Here is an 11,941-nt window from a genome sequence, read left to right on the forward strand (position 1 = left end):
CACACTACCCCACAAATATGTACAATTAAAAATAAAGAAAGAAATTAAGATTCAGATTCCAAGGAAGAAGTGTCTGTTTGGTTTAGTGAAGGTCACTGGCTGGGGAAATGAGAGGTACACAATTAACACTACCACTAGATACATCTGATTGGAAAAAGTCTTTCCCTAATGGATATAAGGATGCTGTTAGATAGAGAAATGGTCACTAAGTAAATGCAAAAAAAGAAACATCGACTACGCTAAAGTGGTAAATTCTTACTAAATTTTAGTCCTTGCACATAAATTATGTCTAATTTTAAAACGATCTGTACAGTTGGTGTTAGAACTCCTTGCACATAAGTGATTAACTATAACAATGATAATTCCTATAATGTGTTGACCATATACTAAATGCCTGCTTTATGTATGTGATCCACTTCGCATATAGGAAAAATAAGCTTCAAAAAAGTTAAATACAAGCCACCCAATTAGCAAAAATGCAGTTGTCTGACTAACTCTAAGATCTGCTTTTAAGCACTATCATGTGCTGAGGAAGCTGGTGACCAGAGTGGTTAAGACACTTGTCCAAGGCCACACAGCCCATACGTGGAGGAGACAGCTGCCTTATTCTAAAGCTCATTTTATATGTTCAGTTGCTCTCTGCCTGTCAGATGGCCAATGATTGTAAACTGGCCAGGACAATGATTTTACTGAGATGACAGTAAACCACTAGCTTCCTCCAGGGAACTCTCTGTCGTCCCACACACAATACTCATTCCTGACTCAGAATCTTTCCATAGTTCTTTTCACCTGGAGCTTCTGCCCCAGCTCCTGTCATGACTGGCTGCTTCTCAGCCATCAGGACTCTGCTTAAATATTAGTTCCTCCTTTAAAGGAATACCCGGTTTTTCAATTTCCGGTAGCTTCCCCTCCTTTCTCTTTATCAGATCTCCCTCTTACAGCCGTTATAGCCCTTACCACTATCGGAAACTGTCTCGCTTGTGTTGCCATTTCTCTCTCCATGTTGACTTGTTCAACACTTATTTTCTCCATTGCTTAGAGCAGGGCTTGGCACATAGAAGATGTTAAATAAATGGGGGTTGATTGTGTATAGATGTACACAGGAAAGACAACTAACCCAGACATGGTGATCAGGAATGACTTCCTAGAGGATGCCATGTTTAAACTTAGCCATTCAGGATGAGTAGAGATGAGAAGGGGAGGGGTGGGAGTTTTCCATTCAGGGGAATTGTGGGCATGGGACATGGATGAGGGGAGGGAGAGTGAGTACATTGGACACTCAAGGGCTGGGAGCAATTCAGTATGGCTCAGTGGGAGGAACAGGGCAGGATGTTCATCTAGGGCAGGTTATGCATTGTGGGAAGGAACGATGCTCCAGCTGTGCTGCCAGTCTTTTTACATAGGCGTGTGTCTGTGCAAACGCTGGTGGGACTAGGCCTCACTCATCGGTCCCCCCTATGCAGACCAAGAAGAGGCGTGGACCTCCACAGCCATTGTTTCCACCTCCCCTGAATGAAGTAGATAAGAGGAGGTTAATCCCATTAAAGGGCCTGCAGGGGAGAGTCACTTGGGCAAGGAAAGCAAAGCCCAAAACACAGTAGCAGCTTCTTTCTTTCACCTTCAATTCGTTTCTTCCTTACCTTCCTCTTGAAACTGACCCTGGAAGAGCTCATTGGGCAAGAGGGGTAGGTGGAACTTGGTGCTGGCTTCTAAAACAATGCATATTTAGGTGATTAAGGGTGATGTGCCTGTCAGGGTAAGGGGTGAGGGATGGGCTCATACAGGGCACGCAGTTTGGATTTTTCATTTTATGGATCCTTCTGAGAAATATATTGATAACCAAGAAGAGAACTTTCTAAGTTCAAGTGTCAGCACCTGAATATCACTAACAAAATGGGAAGAAAATATCTGAAACTCAAAGGATTAGATATTTCAGATCTTTTCTCCTCTTGATCCTTTTCCAGCAGCCCTTCAGAAGGACTTCTTTTCTCCTAAAGAAACTTTGGTCTTTGTTTTATTTATTTATTTTTCTTCTTTCACCTTCAAATTTCTAGAATTTCAAGAATTACAGTCGTTTTGAGCTGTAAATTCTTCCTTTTATATGACCGAGGCAATATGCTGACTTAGAAAGGCATAAATAGTAACAGCAAAGCCATAGCAATCGCAATGGCAATAATGATAACAATAGTAACAGCCATAGCAATAGCCATAGCAGTAGCAACAGCAGTAGTAAAAGTGACGGTACCGGCAGTACCCAGCTTGTGTCAGAGCTCACTCGGTGCCAGGCAATGCTATAGTCACTTTATATATATTGTCTGCTTTAATCTTAACATGACTTACAGAAGAGGAAAGCAAGGCCCAGAAAGGTTAAATAATGTCAACAATGTCACTCAGCAAGAGCAGGACTAGATCTGGCCAGCCCGAATACCACAACTGTGCACTTAGCCCACAGGCTGAAGCAGCCCCCAGGAGGTTAAATAGACCTGATACAACTCCGTGCTTTGCTTCTTATTTGCTATGTGACTTCCAGAGGGTCGCTTCACTCCTCTGTATCTCAGTTCCCTCATCTGCAAAGCATGGGCAGCAACAGGGGCTATTTTCACAGTGTTCTTAGTGCCGTGTGTGCTAAGTGCCTAGCCTTGTGACTAACACAGATTAAGAGCTGCTGTTATCGTTCTATCATTGTCCATTCTGCAGCTTTTTTTCCCCCCATCGGAATGGGCAATGAAGGCTGGCTGGTATATGGATCCAAACCATCGACTTTTGTGTTACAGCACTGTGCTCTCATCAACTGAGCTAACCGGCCAGCCCTCATTGCCCATTCTGATGAGGAAACCGCTGTGATGTTGAGGCCCATGACCTGTCCAAAGCTGCGTGGCTGCCAGGCAGGTCTTGGACACTCAGTCCACTTGACTCTTTTGTGATCCACTTTGCTTTACTTCTGGAAGCAAAATGGGGGATAAGGCTGGTCAGTAGACTGAGACCATGATTGTCAGCTCAAGGGGTATCTATTGAGTGTTTTCAGCTGTGAAGGCTGAGGCTGCCCACTAAAGATTCTGGTAGAATCAAAATTATTCTTTGCTTGTCAGGTGCTCTGAGTGGCATGTGACATCTTAGAAAGGAAACATCATTTTCCCTGCGTTGGTTTGAATTCCTTGACCACTTCCTCACCGTCTAACCTCGGGTCATGATTTAACCCATCTGTGCTTCAGGCTTTTCGGCAGGAAATGGAGATAATAAGAGTTCCTCCCTCACAGGACTATTCTGAGTGACAAATGAGTTAATATACGGAAAGCACACAACGCAAAGCGAGAGCTACTTACGTTACTATTGTTCAATATAGGCTGTGATCTGCTCACTCATTTGTCCCTTCACTTGCATTAGCTGATGAGAACATTTATTCTTACCTATTCAGAGGAAGGCTTTAACTTTTTTTTGTTTTACTCATTACCTAAAGTATTTTTGTATTCAAACTGGTCCAGGAGGTGTCAGAAGTGATTGCGTTCACTCACCAACCTATGAGATTTTATTCACTTCAAGCTCTCACACTTTGTATATGTACAAGGGACACTAGTAAGAATACTCTATGGGTTTCCCACCACACCGTCTGGCTCTGCCCAGCATATGTGGCCTTGCCTTCCTCCAATTCAAGCCCATCTTTGCACCTTGTGACATGATTGATTATGAAATGCCATACAAAATAAAATAAATCTGGCGATTTTTTTTAAACCCACTGGAAGTTTCCAGTGGGAGAGAAAGTGGTAATTGCTTTTTAAGTCAGGATGTCTTTATGTGTAAGTAAAATATGTGGTTGGCTTTTTCCTAAGATGTGTGGGACTTCTCAGGATGTCTTCTTAACATGGTAACCAAGGGTACTTAACACATAACATAAAGAACTTGTATGTTTTAGGTGCCTTAAGGGTCACCTTTATGGAGTTTGGAATTTCCAAATGGAAAATGAATTGACCATTTATCAGAATCGTCAAGTAAAATACAGGGAAGCCAGGCAATATTTGAGACACATTTACACTGAAAATTAGTGTTGTTTGTCTGAAATTCAAGTCTAACTGAGTCTTCTGTATTTTTATTTGCTAAATCTGGCAACCCTACCATCATGAGTTCTAAGTGGATGCAGCACCTGCCATATTGCAGAGAGTGCATCGTGGGAACTCTTACCTCTCTCAGGCTCTTCTCTATTCCCCACCCAGGGAGGAGAGAAGGGAGCAATGAGAGGTTGCAGTTTTTCTCTGGAATAATGATCATTTTGAGCTATGCATTTATCTTTGGCCTTTACTTCCTTGTTCCTCTTTTCTATAGTTTATATATCTGAAGGTTGGAGTTATTGCCTTATTTCTCTTAAAATTCTGAGTGGAGTTTCTTTATAATTCTGGGTAGTCTATATACCTCTCCATCTCAAATATTCTCCATGGGAACATATCTCTATTTGCATAATGGATGTTGATACAAAGCCATCACATAGCTAATTACATAATAAAAGTCAGTGGAAAATGGTATTGATATACAGAACTTATTTTACAGGCAGACTCACAGAAGTACATTCCATTTGCACGAAGTGGAAACAAATACTTATTACTTGATAATATCATCAGGGAATAAAATCTGTACCAGGATTTACAACACAATTAGTTAGTGATGATCCTTATCATGTAGTGTTGGTTTGATTTTTGCAACATGGATCAAAAACAGTGGCAGAATCTTTTATTTCAAATGTGTTTGCTTTATCACAAAATCAACACTAGGAGACAGATTTGGGTTCTGTGTTAGATGGAACTATCTCATCGTTAAAGGTGAAGGATATGCCAGCCTCTCCCCTGAAGATGCCATTATCTGCTTGCAACCTCTGATTGTTCTGTTCTCCTGCCTGGACCACAGTTCCTGTACCTCTTATTTGAATAAATGAATAAAACTCTGTTTAGCAATATGAAGGACTGCCTCTTAAAATAGGAAACTTGATTCCTGGGAGGCTGAAGTAGAAGCTGGCTGATCTGTCATCAGAGATATCATGGAAGAAATTCAGTCATTGGCTGAAAAGTTTTCCTTGGCTTTCTTTAAGAGCCCTTTTATTGCCAAGACTTTAGAAATTCTATATTCTATAAACTTTGTTCATGGCAAGATCACTAATATGCTTATTACATGAAAAATAAACCATTGCTTAGGAAACAGAAAGAAAAATAATGAGTTTGCATTTATATGAATTAAAAACTTCTCTATATGGCAAATGAAAACACACAAATAAATAAGTATGAAGTAAGTAAGTGAAAAAAAAAATGACAAACCAGGAAGAAATATTTGTAATATGAATCATAAAGCAAATATCCTTAATTTATAAAGAACCCACAAAAAAAGATGAACAATCCAATAGAATAAAGGGCAAAGGATATGAAAAAATAGTTCTGAAAGGAATACAAATGGTCAATAAACATATGAAAAGATGCTCAACCTTATTATAATTAAACAAATGCAAATCAAATACTACAAGGAGAAATCTATCAGACTGACAAATTAAAAGTTTGATAATAATGGGACCTGTGAGGTGTTTGGAAAGAGCATTACCACACACTCCTGGTGGGTATGCAAATGGAGACATCGTTTTTGAAGATAATTAGGTAATATCTATCAAAATTATATTGCTGATATTCTTTTGACCCTATCGTTATACTCCCAGGAATTTTCTTTACTAGTGTTTCGCTCAGTGTATCAAGATATATGTTCAAAAATGTTCAGTGAAATGTTTGTAATTAAAAACAAAACAAAACTGGAAAACAATTTGTCAACAGGAAACTGTGTAAATAAAAATAATGTGTGTGATGCAGTAGGTGAAAAATTGAAAACAAAAATGGTACAGGTCTTCAAGTGCTTATACAGAAAACTCTCTATGATATATTATTAACTGCAAAAAGTAGAATGTAGAACAGGGTGTAAATTATAACTCATTTTGCCTAAATATAAAGAATGCATACACACAAAAAATAATTCATTTTTTTCTACTAAGACTTTCAATACCTACAATGTTCCCAGCCCTTTTACAGGTGCTGGCAACTGCAATGGTAAACAAAATTCTATCACATTGTCTTGTTTCACCTTTCTTTACTGTACTTACCACTGCCTAAATCAGTCTTGCTTGTGTTTATATATTTCCTGTTTTCTGTTGGTCTTTGCCTACTATAGTGTTATTAGTCCATTTTTGTGGCTCGTAAGAGAATACCTGAAACTGGGTTATTTATGAGGAAATGAAATTTATTTCTTACAGTTTCAGAGGCTGGGCAGTACAAAGTCCAGGAAACACACCTGGTGAGGGCCGCCTTCGTGGTGCAGAGTCCTGTGAAGAAGCAGATTATCACATGGCAAGCATGGGCTGAGCAAGAGAGCTGACCTCCTCACTTGCTCTCCTTTTATAGACATCAGAACCATACCCATCACTCCATGAGTGGATCAATCCACAAGGGCATAGTCCTCACAATGTAATCACCTCTTACAGGCCCCATCTTTCAAGTACCATAATTGGATTTCCCACCCTCTTAACACTGTTACAATGGGGATCAAGTTTCCAATAGATGAACTTTTGGGGGACACACTTGACCCAAAGCATCGAACATTAACTTCATAAGAACAGAAATTTTGTCTCCCTTGCCCACCATCCTCTCTCCCAATGTGGAGGGAATCAGGAGGCACATAGGATCCCTGATGGGAATGAAACTCCTCAGGACTAGGGAGGAGAGGGTTCAAGCAGAGGGAAGGCAAGCACAAAGTCCTGAAGGCAGGGACACACGTGGTGGACTGTAGAAGAGCTGGGAGCCAGGCAGGGCAGAGCGGAGAAGGCAAATGAGACACAGGTAGGCAGCAGACAAGTGGGCAGAGGCCACTCAGGGAGTTGGCCTCATCCTTTAAGTTTCATAGAGAGCTTAGAAGGGTTTTAAGCAAGGGAGTGGCTGAATCTGAGTTATATTTTCCTTAAGAACTTCCAGGTGCCTGGCAAAAAATTCATTGAAAGGGGCAGGAGGGCAGTAGAGAGAAGAGTTGGAGGCTATTCCAGTGGTCCCTGAAAGAGATGCTGGAGGGCTGGGGAGAGCTTCTCAGAGTCTGCAACAGTTCAGCAGATTGGAAAAATAATGAGTGGTTAGTTACTTGCAGCTGGAGGAGGCAGAGGGAGCAACACTGGCTTTCAGATGCAAAGCATTGCCGTGATGTAATTGGGAACTTCTGCTGGGCAGCACGCGAATACGGACATGTGGAGTAGCACCCGAAGTCTCAGGGAAAGGCTACAGGGCATGGTCGTGCATATAGTTTGTGCTCAACAAATGCTTTTTTGATAGTAAATAGAAAGTGAAAAATGTGGAAAAAAAATTGGATTGCAAATAAATGAGTATAGTATGGGAGGTATACTTCTACTAGCACTAGGGCAGACACAGTGAGGTGGATTTGGCAAAGACAAGATTTTTGAGGAACTTGTAATTCAGCATTACTGAAGACAGAAACATAGCACTTGGCAGTCCTTGAAATTCCTTTGCGCTTGGCCACTGTGATGTCCATGGAGACTCTAAGCTGCCGTTTCCATGCTACATCCCCTCCCCAGGTAGCCTATCCAGTTGACCAGAGAAGTAAGTTCCGAACCTGACTGATATTAGAATCACCGGGTGTCTTGTTCCCTCCAAATATATGTCCCGTGTCACCACACCAGACCTACTGAATCAGAAGCAGTCTGGGTGGACCCTGGGAATCTGTTATTTTTAAATCTCTGCAGGTGAGTCTGGTGCAGGTGTCTTGGCCTCTGGGAACCCCTCCTGCCCCCATCCCCGTAGGCAGCACAGTAACAGCATTTAGATCCATCCTGGAATGGGCTTGACAGTTTCTCTAAGAAAAACCATTTTCACAACCGCAGAGTGCACAAAATAAGACTGATGTGCAGGAAAGGGTAATATACCTTCTTCTATGACCAATTTACAACAGAGAGAGCACAGTCTCTTGGCAAATGGGTCTATTGTCATGCTGGTGGGTTCAAATGTCTTCAGCCCACCTCCCAATTCTCAACTCTTCCTCATCCAGGAATTACGGCTCTGCTTCCTGAAGGGCCCAAACCAGGCTGTGGAGAGAAAACTGATCCTGATTCTTGGGGCTGACTTTTTCTTTCACATATATTAACTCTGAAAAAAAAAATAGTTTAGTGTAAATGGCCACTTGGATTGTTTTTGTTTAATGATTGGGAAACTGAGTAATTGTTAGTTCATTACTGAAATATCGGCTGCTTGCAGAGTTAGCACCAACTCAGCAGCTCAGCCCCGGCTAAAAGAACCCGGGAGCAGCTGCTCAGGCTCCACAGCCTCTGACCAGTCCTTGAGAGCAGCCCACACACATGGAACCCACTGGTCACCAGAGACGCTTGCGGCCCTGCTAGGGGCCAGTGACGGTGCAGAAAATTGCTTTACATTCCTTCTCAAGGGCCTAAAAAGGTTCAGACCTTCTGCTCCTGAAAGCAGGCCACTGAGTGCTCTTCAGCATGCAGAGGGGACAGAGAAGTTCTTAGGGCTGGTCCCACTGTCCTTAATGCTCCTCTCGTCCTCAGGCCTTTGGTGCCCCAGAGCCACCTTGTTGCTGCCCATAGCCAAATCAGGGATCCCGTTGCTCTCAGTTTTTACCTTCTTTGGAGCACAGCACCACTGAAGACACAGACCACGAGTACTGTGGTAGGGGTGATGAAGTCTCAGCACCACAAACTACAGCCTGAGGCCAAATCAGGCCAACCTGCCCACTGTGTATGGGCTGCCAGCTAAGAATGGTTTTTACATTTTAGATTCTTAAAAAAAAATGAAAAGAATAATATTTCACAACATGCGAAAGTTATATGAAACTCCAATTTTGGTGTCCATAAGTAAAGCTTTATTGGAAACACAGCCACCCATGCATTTATGTCTTGTATTATCTGTGGCTGCTTTTGCTCTTCAAGGGCTGATTCTAGTAGTCTTCATAGAGGCATTACAGCCTGCAAAGGTTAAAACTTTTACTATTTGGGGTTGCGGGAAAGTAACTCCTGCTGCTGCACCATGGCGTCCTGGGGGACCCTCGCCTTCAATGAATATGGGCACCTTTTCCTCATCATCAAGGATCAGATAATGGCAGTAAAAGCTGTGGCAAATACAATCAGAACATCACTTGGACCAAATGGGCTTGATAAGACGATAGTGGCTGAGGATGGACACGTGACTGTAACTGATGGTGCTACCATTTTAAGCATGATGGATGTCGATCATCAGCTTGCCAAACTGATGGTCGAACTGTTCAAATCACAGGATGATGAAATTGGAGATGGAATCACAGGAGTGGTTGTCCTGGCTAGTTCCTTGTTAGAAGAAGCTGAGCAGTTGCTAGAACGAGGCATTCACCCATCAGAATAGCTGACGGCTATGAACAGGCTGCCCACGTGGCTCTCTAACACCTGGACAAGATCAGCCATAGTGTCCTTGCTGACATCAAGGACACTGAACCCCTGATTCAGACTGCAAAAACCAGGCTGGGCTCCAAAGTGGTGAACAGCTGTCACTGACACATGGCCAAAATTGCTGTGAATGCCATCCTCACGGTAGCAGACATGGGGTGGAGAGATGTGGACTTCAAGCTTATTGGAGTAGAAGGCAAAATGGGCGGGAGGCTGGAGGAGAGGAAACTGATCAAGGGTGTGATTGTGGATAAGGATCTCAGTCACCCACAGATGCCGAAAAAGGTGGAAGATGCTAAGATTGCAATTCTCACAGGTCCATTTGAGCCTCCTAAACCAAAAATGAAGCATAAGCTGGACATGATCTCTGCAGAAAATTTTAATGTCCTTCAGAAATATGGAAAGGAAAAATTCCAAGAGATGATTCAACAGATTAATGAAACTGGTTCTAACCTAGCAATTTGCCAGTGGGGCTTCGATGATGAAGCTTACCACTTACTCCTTCAGAATAACTTGCCTGCCGTTTGTCAGATAGGGGGACCTGAAACTGAGCTGGTCGCCATTGCGACAGGAGGACAGATCATCCCACAGTTCTCTGAACTCCCCGCTGAGAAGCTAGACTTTGCTGGTCTGGTAAAGGAGATCTCATTTGGGACAACTAAAGACAAAATGCTGGTCATCGAGCAGTGTAAGAACCCCAGAGCAGTAACCATTTCCATTAGAGGAGGAAATAAGATGATCATTGAGGAAGCAAAACGATCCCTTCATGATGCTTTGTGTGTCATCTGGAACCTCATGCATGATAACCACGTGCTGTATGGAGGAGAGGCTGCTGAAATATCTTGTGCTTTCGCAGTTAGGCAAGAGGCAGGTAAGTGCCCAACCTTGGGGCTGTACTCCCTGAGAGCTTTTGCTGAGGCGTTGGAGGTCATCCCACGGCCCTTTCTGAAAACAGTGACATGAATCCCATCCAGACTGTGATCGCAGTCTGAGCCAGACAGGGGAAGGAGATGAGCCCTGCTCTTGGAATTGATTGTTTGCACAAGGGTACAAATGACATGAAGCCACTACATGTCATAGAAACCTTGATTGGCAAAAAGCAACAGATATCTTTTGCAACACAAATGGTTAGAATGATTTTGAAGATTGGTGACATCCATAAGCCTGGAGAATCTGAAGAATAAAGAAGAAATGTAGAATAAAACGTAGTAGTGAGATCCACAACTGTGATTAAATAAATAGGTGTCCTGTGATGCATTTACAGTTACTGATTATTACATTTTTTTTCCAGCCACTGTAGGTGATACAGTAAAAATAACTGTTTGGTAAAAACAAACAAGTTATTATTTGATCTTTTACAGAAAATGTTTGACAATCCTGGATCAATCCATTTTGATGAGATGATGCTTAAGTTAAAAAATATTTAGATATATTTTAAAATACTACTATTTTTTGTATAATTTCTTTTTATCACATTCTATAAGGCTTTTCATTTTTTAAAAAGACTTTGCTAACTCTTTTCTTTGGTAAATCTGATTGCCTTTTGTGGTATGTTTCTCATTTTGTGACAACCCCAGATCATACCAGAGAGATTGGGGAGGGACAGAATGAGGCCGAGACCAAGACACTGCACCATGACACCTTCACGCCCCTGTGGAATGGGAATACGGTGCTTCCCATAAATACATACTTTTTCTTTCTGCTGAGGCACTTGTTCCCAAGATGATACTAGTGAGAGTGTGGAATAATTACAGGGCTACCTGCCACACATTCTTTCACTCCCTCTCAAGGAAGCAAACTGGGATGCAAATTGATGGTGACGACCTTACGTCACTTCAATATATACAGAAAAGAAGTCATTCAACCTTTGAACAGTGTAAGCTTCCCGTTGTCACCTTGCTCCTCTTGGCTGATCACATCGTACCACTGAGTCAGAGCAGAAGCTTCTGGGGCTGCCAGTGTAATGCGAGCTGCTTTTGTGGTTCTGCCTCACAGCTGCAGAGCTTAGCTCTGTGCACACACTGGAGGAAGCTTCTTCAGTGCAGATTGGGTCTGCACGTTTGGGATAACTTACTGGAAGGATTTTAATGGATTCCTGACCCTGATGGTTGCTTGTGAAAACAGCATTTTACAACACACGTTGCCATATTTACTCGCGTGTTCACACCTTCCTCCGACTCTGAGAAGAAAGTCCAAAGAGAGGCTTTCTCGGCATCCTCTGCCCCCTTCTTTCCAGGCTTCTTTTCCCTCTGTTTTAAGAATATTGACTGATCTCAGCTGCTGCTGGAATGTACGGCTGAGGGAATACTCACTGCCTGGAATGGAAGTGTCATTGTCGTTCGTGTTTATTTTAATGAAGGGTGTTTCTGTGAAGAAACCACAACAGACTAAATGAGGCATCCGCGTTCTCCACATCTGGGAGGGTCCACCACGTTGGCTCGTGCCTCACTTTCTGAAAGGCATCCTCCCCCCCCCCCCCCCCCCCCCCCC

At 42.5% G+C, this 11,941-nt stretch overlaps 1 pseudogene; it reads left to right on the forward strand.

Moving 5' to 3' along the window:
- The first annotated feature begins 9,041 nt into the window (after positions 1-9,041).
- Positions 9,042-10,635, forward strand: LOC103600523 (annotated as a pseudogene).
- Positions 10,636-11,941: the final 1,306 nt, after the last annotated feature.

This window comes from Galeopterus variegatus, unplaced genomic scaffold (assembly GCF_000696425.1).
Source record: "Galeopterus variegatus unplaced genomic scaffold, G_variegatus-3.0.2 Scaffold3379, whole genome shotgun sequence".
Lineage (NCBI taxonomy): Eukaryota > Metazoa > Chordata > Mammalia > Dermoptera > Cynocephalidae > Galeopterus > Galeopterus variegatus.